Source organism: Vigna unguiculata, chromosome 5, assembly GCF_037176805.1.
Source record: "Vigna unguiculata cultivar grain cowpea cultivar isolate G323 ecotype 2 chromosome 5, ASM3717680v1, whole genome shotgun sequence".
Classification (NCBI taxonomy): Eukaryota; Viridiplantae; Streptophyta; class Magnoliopsida; order Fabales; family Fabaceae; genus Vigna; species Vigna unguiculata.
Window position 1 is genome coordinate 26,263,728 of NC_140796.1, and position 9,084 is coordinate 26,272,811.

Consider the following 9,084-nt stretch of genomic DNA (forward strand, 5'->3'; position numbering starts at 1 on the left):
TACTGAAATGACTGGGAGTGAAATCCGTCAAATGTAACTACCAAATAATATTATAATATTATTTGGAAATTTTAGGAAGTTTCGATTATTTTTATTTTTTCATTCATAATATTATTATTAATAATACGATTACTAATGGTGATTAAATTAATAAATAAAATTATGTATAAATTATATATATATATATATATATATTACAATAACTAATTATTTAATTTAATAACTAATTATACAATTGTATAAATATTTATATATAGATACTGATAATATGATTTTATACGATCAAATTCATGTTTTAAAATATTAATTTCATTTTGTATAGTTTTAAAATATTTTGTATTTTGTATAAAATGCATTCTAGAAATTTCATTTTTTAGTACGAAAAATTTATTTGTTAAGAGAATATGAGATCCAAAAAATTATAATAATTATAAAAATAAATAAATGAGATTAAATAAATATTTAAAGTAAAAGACAAAATGGTTTAAAATTTATTTAATTAAAAATATATTAGAAGTATGTCGTTAAATATTATGAGATACTGTTAAAATATGTTAAATATTTTTAAGTGACCATAAATTATTTAAAAAGTATTTATTTAGAAAGTTATTATAAGAAATGTAATGGTTTATTATTTTAAAAGATTTATTTTATTTAAATGATGTTTTAAAATATGAAAGATAAGAGATTATTTTGAAGGATATATAAAGTAATTATTGCACTATAAGTGAATTATAAATGATGATTATTTAGCTTTTGGAAGGGTTTTATTGGAACTCTAATTACTTGATTTCTTGTAGTGATGGTTTAAAAATTATTTAATTAAAAAGATATTAGATATATGTCATTAAATATTATGAGATATTGTTAAAAGATGTTAAATATTTTTAAGTGACCATTAATTATTTAAAAAGTATTTATTTAGAAAGTTATTATAAGAAACGTAATGGTTTATTATTTTAAAAGATTTATTTTATTTAAATGATGTTTTAGAATATAAAGATAAGAGATTATTTTGAAGGATATATAAAGTAATTATTGCACTATAAATGAGTTATAAATGATGATTATTTGTTAAATGGATTTATTGAAAAGATATATTGTTACGTGGGTGAATATCGGAATATGGTTTTATACATGAGATTTAAAAAGATTTCCTAAGAAATAGAAAAAGAAAGGTAGGAAAATATGTATATGATATTTTAACATTATTAGAAAGACAACAAAAAATGCACACCTCTGGTCTTTGCAGCTGTCACTACCTAAATTTGTCCAAGTTATTAAACAATTATTTCCAAAATATCCAAAAAAAATAAGTGGTAATAAATTGTCTTAAAAAATAATAAAATTGATTAAAAAGTTTTTCTTTAAATTTTTATTTTATTTTATGATTTTATGATTTTATTATTTAATTTTTAAATAATAAAATAAAAGAGATTTTTATTTCAAATTAAAGATTGAATTAAAATAAATTCATTTTATTTTACATTTTCTTTATTTAATTAATTGAAATTTAAAAATGAAAAAAAAGGGAAAAAAGGTTTTGATTAATGGGAGGGAACAGTTGATGTTTTGATAGTAGTAACTTCCATCAGTTTTTAAAGAACACGTTAATATAGAGGGAGGAAATGCCATTTTGAGGGGAGAAAAGGAGAAGATTCACTGTAATATGATCTTCTCACAATTTTCGTCGAAAAAAATTCATCCTCATTTCAACATTAATTTACTCATCTCCATTTCAATTCAATTGAGAGCCATAACCCAGAAAAAAGATTCAAAGTTGTATATCAGACAATTCAGCGGCAACGATAATTAAAGAACAAACACACTGGAACGAAAAAGATTTGCGCATAGCAGGTTACACAATGTTTGCTCAGTTTCGTTTATTTTGGTAATATTATTTTCATCTCCAACTTTGAAGTTAAGAAACCACAATCAAAACTGAAATTGGACCGGAAAGGAAGGGGTTTGAATAGAGTGAAAAGGGATCACGGTGATGTGTGGTGTTGTGGAGTTGATGGTCTTTGGCGGCACGTTCTGATGGTGGATGTCTACGGCAATGGCTTGATAACATCGGTGTAGCACGATGTTGACCAGACGGAGGAGAGACGCAAACATGGAGGCCATGCTGTGGTGCTCCGCGCATTTGAGAGAGGCGAAGCTGCCGTTACTGGAAGAACGATGATGGAGGCCGACGCCGTTGTTGGCCGCGTCGCCGGCGACTTGGCAGTGAGTAGCGTCTATGGTTGGTGCAGCGTGAGGCAGAAGATGAAGTTGGGCAAGAAGAGTTTTAGGTGATGTGCTTTCCGGAAGAATAATTTGATTTAGGTTTAGGGTATTGGGCAGATTCTTTAATTCTTCGTGCACCCCCATAACTTAATTCACACACCTATGCAAATATGTTTTATAATTGGACCATTTGTTTTTATTTTCTTTACTTCATGCACTCCAAAATGTAATAACCACACACCCGGTACATTTAGTTTTATTTCACCTTATGTACCCGCGTTTTCACTAAGCACACACCCCACTCTTTAATTTCCTTTTTTAGGCTAGGATGTGTTTACTTTATGCACCATGTATTTCTTCTATGTGCACCTCATTCCTATGTGTGGAGTTTTTCTCATTGCACCCACATATTTACTTATGCACTTTCATTTTCTATTTCCAATTTTACCTTTTTATTTTATTAAATATCACATCTCAATCATATCATTTTCAAAAATAATAAAAAATATTTTAAATTGAAATAAAAATTAAAATAATTTTCAAAATAAATAAAAATAAGAATAAATAAAATTTAAAATTATTTTATTTATTTTCTCTTTTAGTGTCTAATCGACCGTTCGCGTCGTACGATACTTCTTTTCAAAAACAAGAATTATAAAAATAGTTTTAGTGTCTAATCGACCGCTCGCGTCGCACGATACTTCTTTTTAAAATACAACAATTATAAAAAAATAATTTTGGTGTTTATCGACTGCCCGCGTCGCACGACACTCCATTTTAAAATACAAAATTATTAAAATGATTTTGGTGTCTAATCGACCGCTTGCGCACGACACTCCTTTTTCAAATACAAAATTATTAAAATGATTTTGGTGTCTACTCGACTGCTCGAGTCGCACGACACTCCTTTTCAAAATATAAAAATCATAGAAATATTTTGGTGTCAACCTGGCCGCACGCGTCGCATGACACTTATTTTCAAAAATGTCAAAAGACAACTTTAGGAATTAAATATTTTAATCAAGTTTAATGAAGAACTACGTGATCCTTGATTCTCCATTGTGAATGGAGATACGTAGGAGCGGTGCAAGTCCTTGTCGGGTTCACTTTCCAAAAATAAAAAGGTTTTCCAAATCATTTTCAAATAGTTTTATAAAGAATTACATAGCCCTGATTTCTCATTTTTAACGAGAATATGTAGGACCAAGGTTTTAACCCTTGTCGGGGGTCCCTTTCACTCAAAAAATGATTTTGTTCAATATTTTCTTATTTATGGGAAAAATAAATATTTAGATAAACACATCTCTTTTGCAAATTTAATTAAAGATACCGCCTTTGGGTGGGCGATGTAGGGTGCTAATACCTTTCCTATGCGCAACCGACTCTCGGACCCTAATTTGGTTTTCGTAGACTTTATTTTATTCTTATGGTTTTCCATAGTTTTCCAGAATAAATTATGGTGGCGACTTCTAATCTCTTTTTCCAAATCCTTTCCTTTTTAGTTGGTCATCCCGTCGCAATTTAGGTTGCGACAATAGCATTACCAATATCATTAGTATTTTTATTAGAATCCTCTAGCAACTTAGAGTCATCTTCCTCCTCTAGCAACCCCAATTTCATTTTACAAGCCTGAAAAGTAATGAATAGTAAGTTCCTAACTGCAAGGAAAACAGAAATCACAAAGGACTATTTTTCTTCGTAGCAACAGTCAATCTTCACTGATACAATAATACAAAAAAATTTTAATATACCAACGGTCAAGCACCCTAATTATCTTCTATCATATATTATTCTTCCTGTCCATGAAGAACTTTCTACAGGAACAAGGTTTACATAAAACTTCTACCGACATTTTTTATTTATTCATTCATTTAGTTGATCATGTAACATAACAAATCAAAATGAACATAATCAACCAACGATATAAATAATTCATGAAATGGGAGTTGAATAATGATAAAACAAGTACCCTCTCCTTGCGTTCGACTTTCTTTTGCTCCAATTCCTCAATGGCCTTCGTTCTTCGAGCCTCAAGGGCTTTGAGTTCCTGTTCCTTAAAAGGCCAATTGTTGGGAATACCAGGATTATTCTCAACCTTATTTTTCCCACTCAGCCTAAGCTTCTTCGCTTCCTTCGCTTTTTTTTCTGTTGTGCTCTTTCACCTTCCGTATCACCTTGTACTTCTTCTTCAACGAAACCCTCTTACTCTTACTCTCTATAACCCCAAAAATTCACAACAATAATAAAAAAAATAAACAATTAAAATCATTGCACACTACTGATATCAAAGAACAGGGACTGGGTTTTCTTACTCCTGCTCTTCATCACCATTTTGTGTTCTCTACCTTCACAAGAAAAAAAGAGATGAGAACGATAATCCACGTCAAAAGTAGTAGAAAACGGAGAGAAGAAAGGAAAAGATTTGAAGAGGCCCTAGAGAGAGCAAATAGAGAAGAGGGTGAAGGAGTTTGTTGTATATTGTTATCAAATTTTAGAAGGTAAAATTAGATAATCAACATATTAAATTTGATATTCAATAAAATTTGTTTCAGTATTCTGAAACAAATTTTTTATATCCTCATCTTTTAATTTGATATACTAAAATAATGAATTTTAATATGCCAGATTTTTTTTATAAGAAAATATAATTACTTAAATATATTATAAAAAAACTATAATGTAACAAAAAACATTTAAGAGGGGTTTTCTTAGGCTAACTTAAGCTGAATTTGTTAATATTTTGAGCTTAAATAAAATGTGTTTTTTGATAAATACTAGTTAGTAGTAAGGTTTCAATTTATAAAGTTTTTATTGTTATAATTTAGTACATATTTAGCTTCTACAATTTAATTTTATTAAAATTTAAAGTAATATATATTCAAAACTAAGATATCTAAACTAGCCTAAAAAGTGTGGGCAATCCAAAAGCGTATTTAAACCTAAAAATTGTATATATCCAACCTCTCTGACTACATTGCTTGAAAAAACACAAATTTCAAATTGCTCCCTCTCTTCCTTTAAGTTCTTCTTTGTTTAGGTTATACATTTGTGATAGTTTTAGGGTTCTATGAGTCAAGTGTTGACACAATATTAATAGTATTATACTGTAGTTATATAAATGAGTTCTTCAAATATTTGAAGGAGATAAAATTAATACATGATTTAATCAAAAAATTTCGATTGGTATCAGAATAATATTTTTTTTTATTTATTTAGTATTGCTGATTTGTTATTATTTTTAGGATTGAATAGATTTAATAGGTATTAAATGTTGTCGACTGTTTTTATTTTTCGAAATGTTGATATATATATTCTAAGTTGTGAATCGGAAAAGTTTCAGATTTATGTATCTTCTATTTCGGCATATATTAGTGGAAGCATGATCCATTATATGTACATAACAAATATATAAATATATACGAATATGTTTCTATTATGTTTTATAGCATATATTTAATGTTAGGGATGATAATTATATATACTGAAATGACTGAGAGTGAAATCCGTCAAACATAACTATCAAATAATATTATAATATTATTTGGAAATTTTAGGAAGTTTCGGTTATTTTTATTTTTTCATTCATAATATTATTATTAATAATATGATTACTAATAGTGATTAAATTAATAAATAAAATTGTGTATAAATTATATATATATATATATTACAATAATTAATTATTTAATTTAATAACTGATTATACAATTGTATAAATATTTATATATAAATACTAATAATATGATTTTATATGGTCAAATTCATGTTTTAAAATATTTTGTATAAAATTCATTCTTAAATTTATTTTTTAGGACGAAAAATTTATTTGTTAAGAGAATATGAAATCCAAAAAAATATAATAATTAGAAAAATAAATAAATAATATTAAATAAATATTTAAAGTAAAAAACAAAATGCACTACAAGAATCACAGAATTTAGCTTCCGTTGAGCTGCGTCGGATTAGAGGTGAACATCATTAGAGTCGGTTAAAAAGCTTTTTAGTTGGCTTAACCGACACATGTTATATGAGTTTTATTTTATTGAATAAAAATGTTACAATGAGTGGGAAACAACTAATATATGATGCGGCGTTTAACTTTCTACATCTAAAGCGTCGGTTTTAGGGACTCCATTATATATTTTAATATTTAATATTTAAGGAAAATGAAAATATTCATTAAAAAAATAGTATATTTGTAAAACTTGAGGTTACAAGGAGGTTTCATTGTCTTAGCCATTTCACACCGTCCAATTACTACCCCTAACCCATTTCGTTCAGTGCCAGAATTCGACTGAAGCTAAATAGCTTCATGAATCAACCTCTAAAATTTGGTGTTGGCCCCTGATGTGCTACCAATAAAAATCCCTAATGTGCCCGGGACATTGAAGGTTGGGAGCTAGTAACTCTGTTCATTCAAAAAGGCAGGTTTCGCTCTGCTCCGCTTCTTTTTTTTCCCTTTTTTTCTCCAACCCTTTTTCTATTTCCCATTTCCCCTTTCTTTCCAACCCTGATTTCAATTTCCTTTGCCATAACGATGACTCCCAATGTAAAGCCCTAATTTTAGCTTCCTTTGTCATCACTGACTCTCAAAGCGGAGGTGTGGTAAGCAACATCTCTAAAGTTAAGCAAGTCATGTGCTTTTATTACTTTCCCCTTCCATGTCTCTCGCTCTCTGACCCAAACGTGTCATTTTTGTTTCTGGTTTTGACGATTTTAACATAATGAAGAAGGACTCATAGGAGCCTGATACCATTGTTCTGAGAGGTATGTCGTCGTCGTTCACTGAACCCATTCTAAACATTTACTATATCCTGCCTTTTTCTGGCTTGGCAGTTTTAGATTTTGTAGATTGGTCCTAGATTTCTCTACCCTTTTAAAAAGAAGTATGCCCTTTAAATTTATGGTTTATGTAGTTAGTTTTCCTTCCCTTGTTTGTGTAGTTTACATTTCATTATCATCAAAAGAATTGGATTATTTCCAATTCTGAGGATATATAACTATACCCTGTCATTGTTTTGATTCCTATTGTTAAGTGATTCTATCATTTTGAGTCTTAGTACTTTAAGAAAGTAACGAAGTTATTTCATTGTAATTTTGTAAATGGCTCCTTGCATTTCTGATTAGTTCACATTTAGAACTATAAACATCCATCAACATACGTAAATTTGACAAGTGGGAATTAGAATGTTTAAAGCATTGATGTTAATCTATTTTTTTTTCTTTTCTACATTCGCAATTAAAGGATATGGTACTAATGTTTTCAGGTTCTTACAAGTAGAGCAGACCTTGCACAGGCTCCAGTACCTACAAAGAAAGGACAAACGCCATATCCTGACTTTGACACCATTTCAAAAGGGGTTTTATACCCCTTATATTGGAGGAGCAAGCTCAAATTCAACCTCTGCTTGGAACTTCCCAAGCTCCTATTTCCCTTGGTGGTAAATCTGATCAAAGATTTATTGGGGGCGGGGGGTTATGGTGATAGAACCTCTATAAGGCCTGAGTCAGCACCAGCATGTGATGTAGTTGTTGAGGAAGAGAATGAAACCAAGGAGTGGATGGGTGGAACTAGGAGTGCATATTACCTTTGTGTCTCTTACTAATGGGAGAATTGATCTCAAAATAATTCGCTTCAGGTATATTAAGAAATCACTAGCCTTGATATGAATTATACAAAGAATATATACCTATTATGAGGACTTATTATTATACAAAGAACACTTTGTGCATTGTATTTATTCTAATTATTTCTATTGTTTTTGCAGGTAATATAATTCTATCTTCCTGTGTTGTTCTGTCCAAGAGAATCTACTTTTAAAATATGTTGTTTTTTTCTCTTTTTTCATGTAATATTTATTAACACTTTTGGTTAGGTTTCATGCACTTTTCTGTCATTTTGAGATTTGTAATGGCACTTGTTCTTATATGTTGTTCTATCCTTTTGGTTAGGTTTTTATACACTTTTGAAGTCCGATGTTGCTGTTATTTTGGTTCCTATATTGCTGGTATATTTTAGTTTATAACTTGGAATTGCACTTCCTAAATATATATCTTAATTATAAATGAAAATATAATTTGGTTGGATATTAATTTATGTTTAAAATGACTTGAGATTCTATTATTATTAATTTGTATTTAGAATGATTATAAATTTAATAAGAGAGGGTCCAACCTCAGGTTAGAACTCACGCGATTGACAACACAAACATTTAAATATTAAATTGGAAGTGAGGGCCAGACCCACGCTACTGGCAACATATGTAAATGTGTCAAAAAAATGAAAGAGTCACTTTTCAATGGGATAGACCGTCTCTTTTTTGAGTCCGCTCTTACTCGCACACAAATTTTGGATAGCGTCCGTTTTTGGATTTTGGAAGGTTTTATTGGGACTCTAATCACTTGATTTCTTGTAGTGATGGTTGAAAAATTATTTAATTAAAAATATAGTAGATATATGTCATTAAATATTATGAGATATTGTTAAAAGATGTTAAATATTTTTAAGTGACCATTAATTATTTAAAAAGTATTTATTTAGAAAGTTATTATAAGAAAAGTAATGGTTTATTATTTTAAAAGATTTATTTTATTTAAATGATGTTTTAGAATATGAAAGATAAGAGATTATTGTGAAGGATATATAAAGTAATTATTGCACTATAAATGAGTTATATATGATGATTATTTGTTAAATGGATTTATTGAAAAGATATACGATTTCTTACGTGGGTGAATATGGTTATATACATGAGATTTAAAAAGATTTCCTAAGAAATAGAAAAAGAAAGGTAGGAAAATATGTACATGATATTTTAGAGTTATTTGAAAGACAACACAAATGCACACCGCTAG

General features: G+C 28.9%; 1 long non-coding RNA gene across 2 annotated transcripts; it reads left to right on the forward strand.

Moving 5' to 3' along the window:
• The first annotated feature begins 6,555 nt into the window (after positions 1-6,555).
• On the forward strand, positions 6,556-8,293 carry LOC146886292 (uncharacterized). Of its 2 annotated transcripts, none has more exons than XR_014994726.1 (4): positions 6,556-6,834; positions 6,960-6,996; positions 7,497-7,868; positions 8,182-8,293. It is a non-coding gene; the product is annotated as an uncharacterized LOC146886292 (long non-coding RNA). The 2 variants fall into 2 exon arrangements; XR_014994727.1 differs by lacking the exon at positions 8,182-8,293 and adding an exon at positions 7,998-8,140.
• Positions 8,294-9,084: the final 791 nt, after the last annotated feature.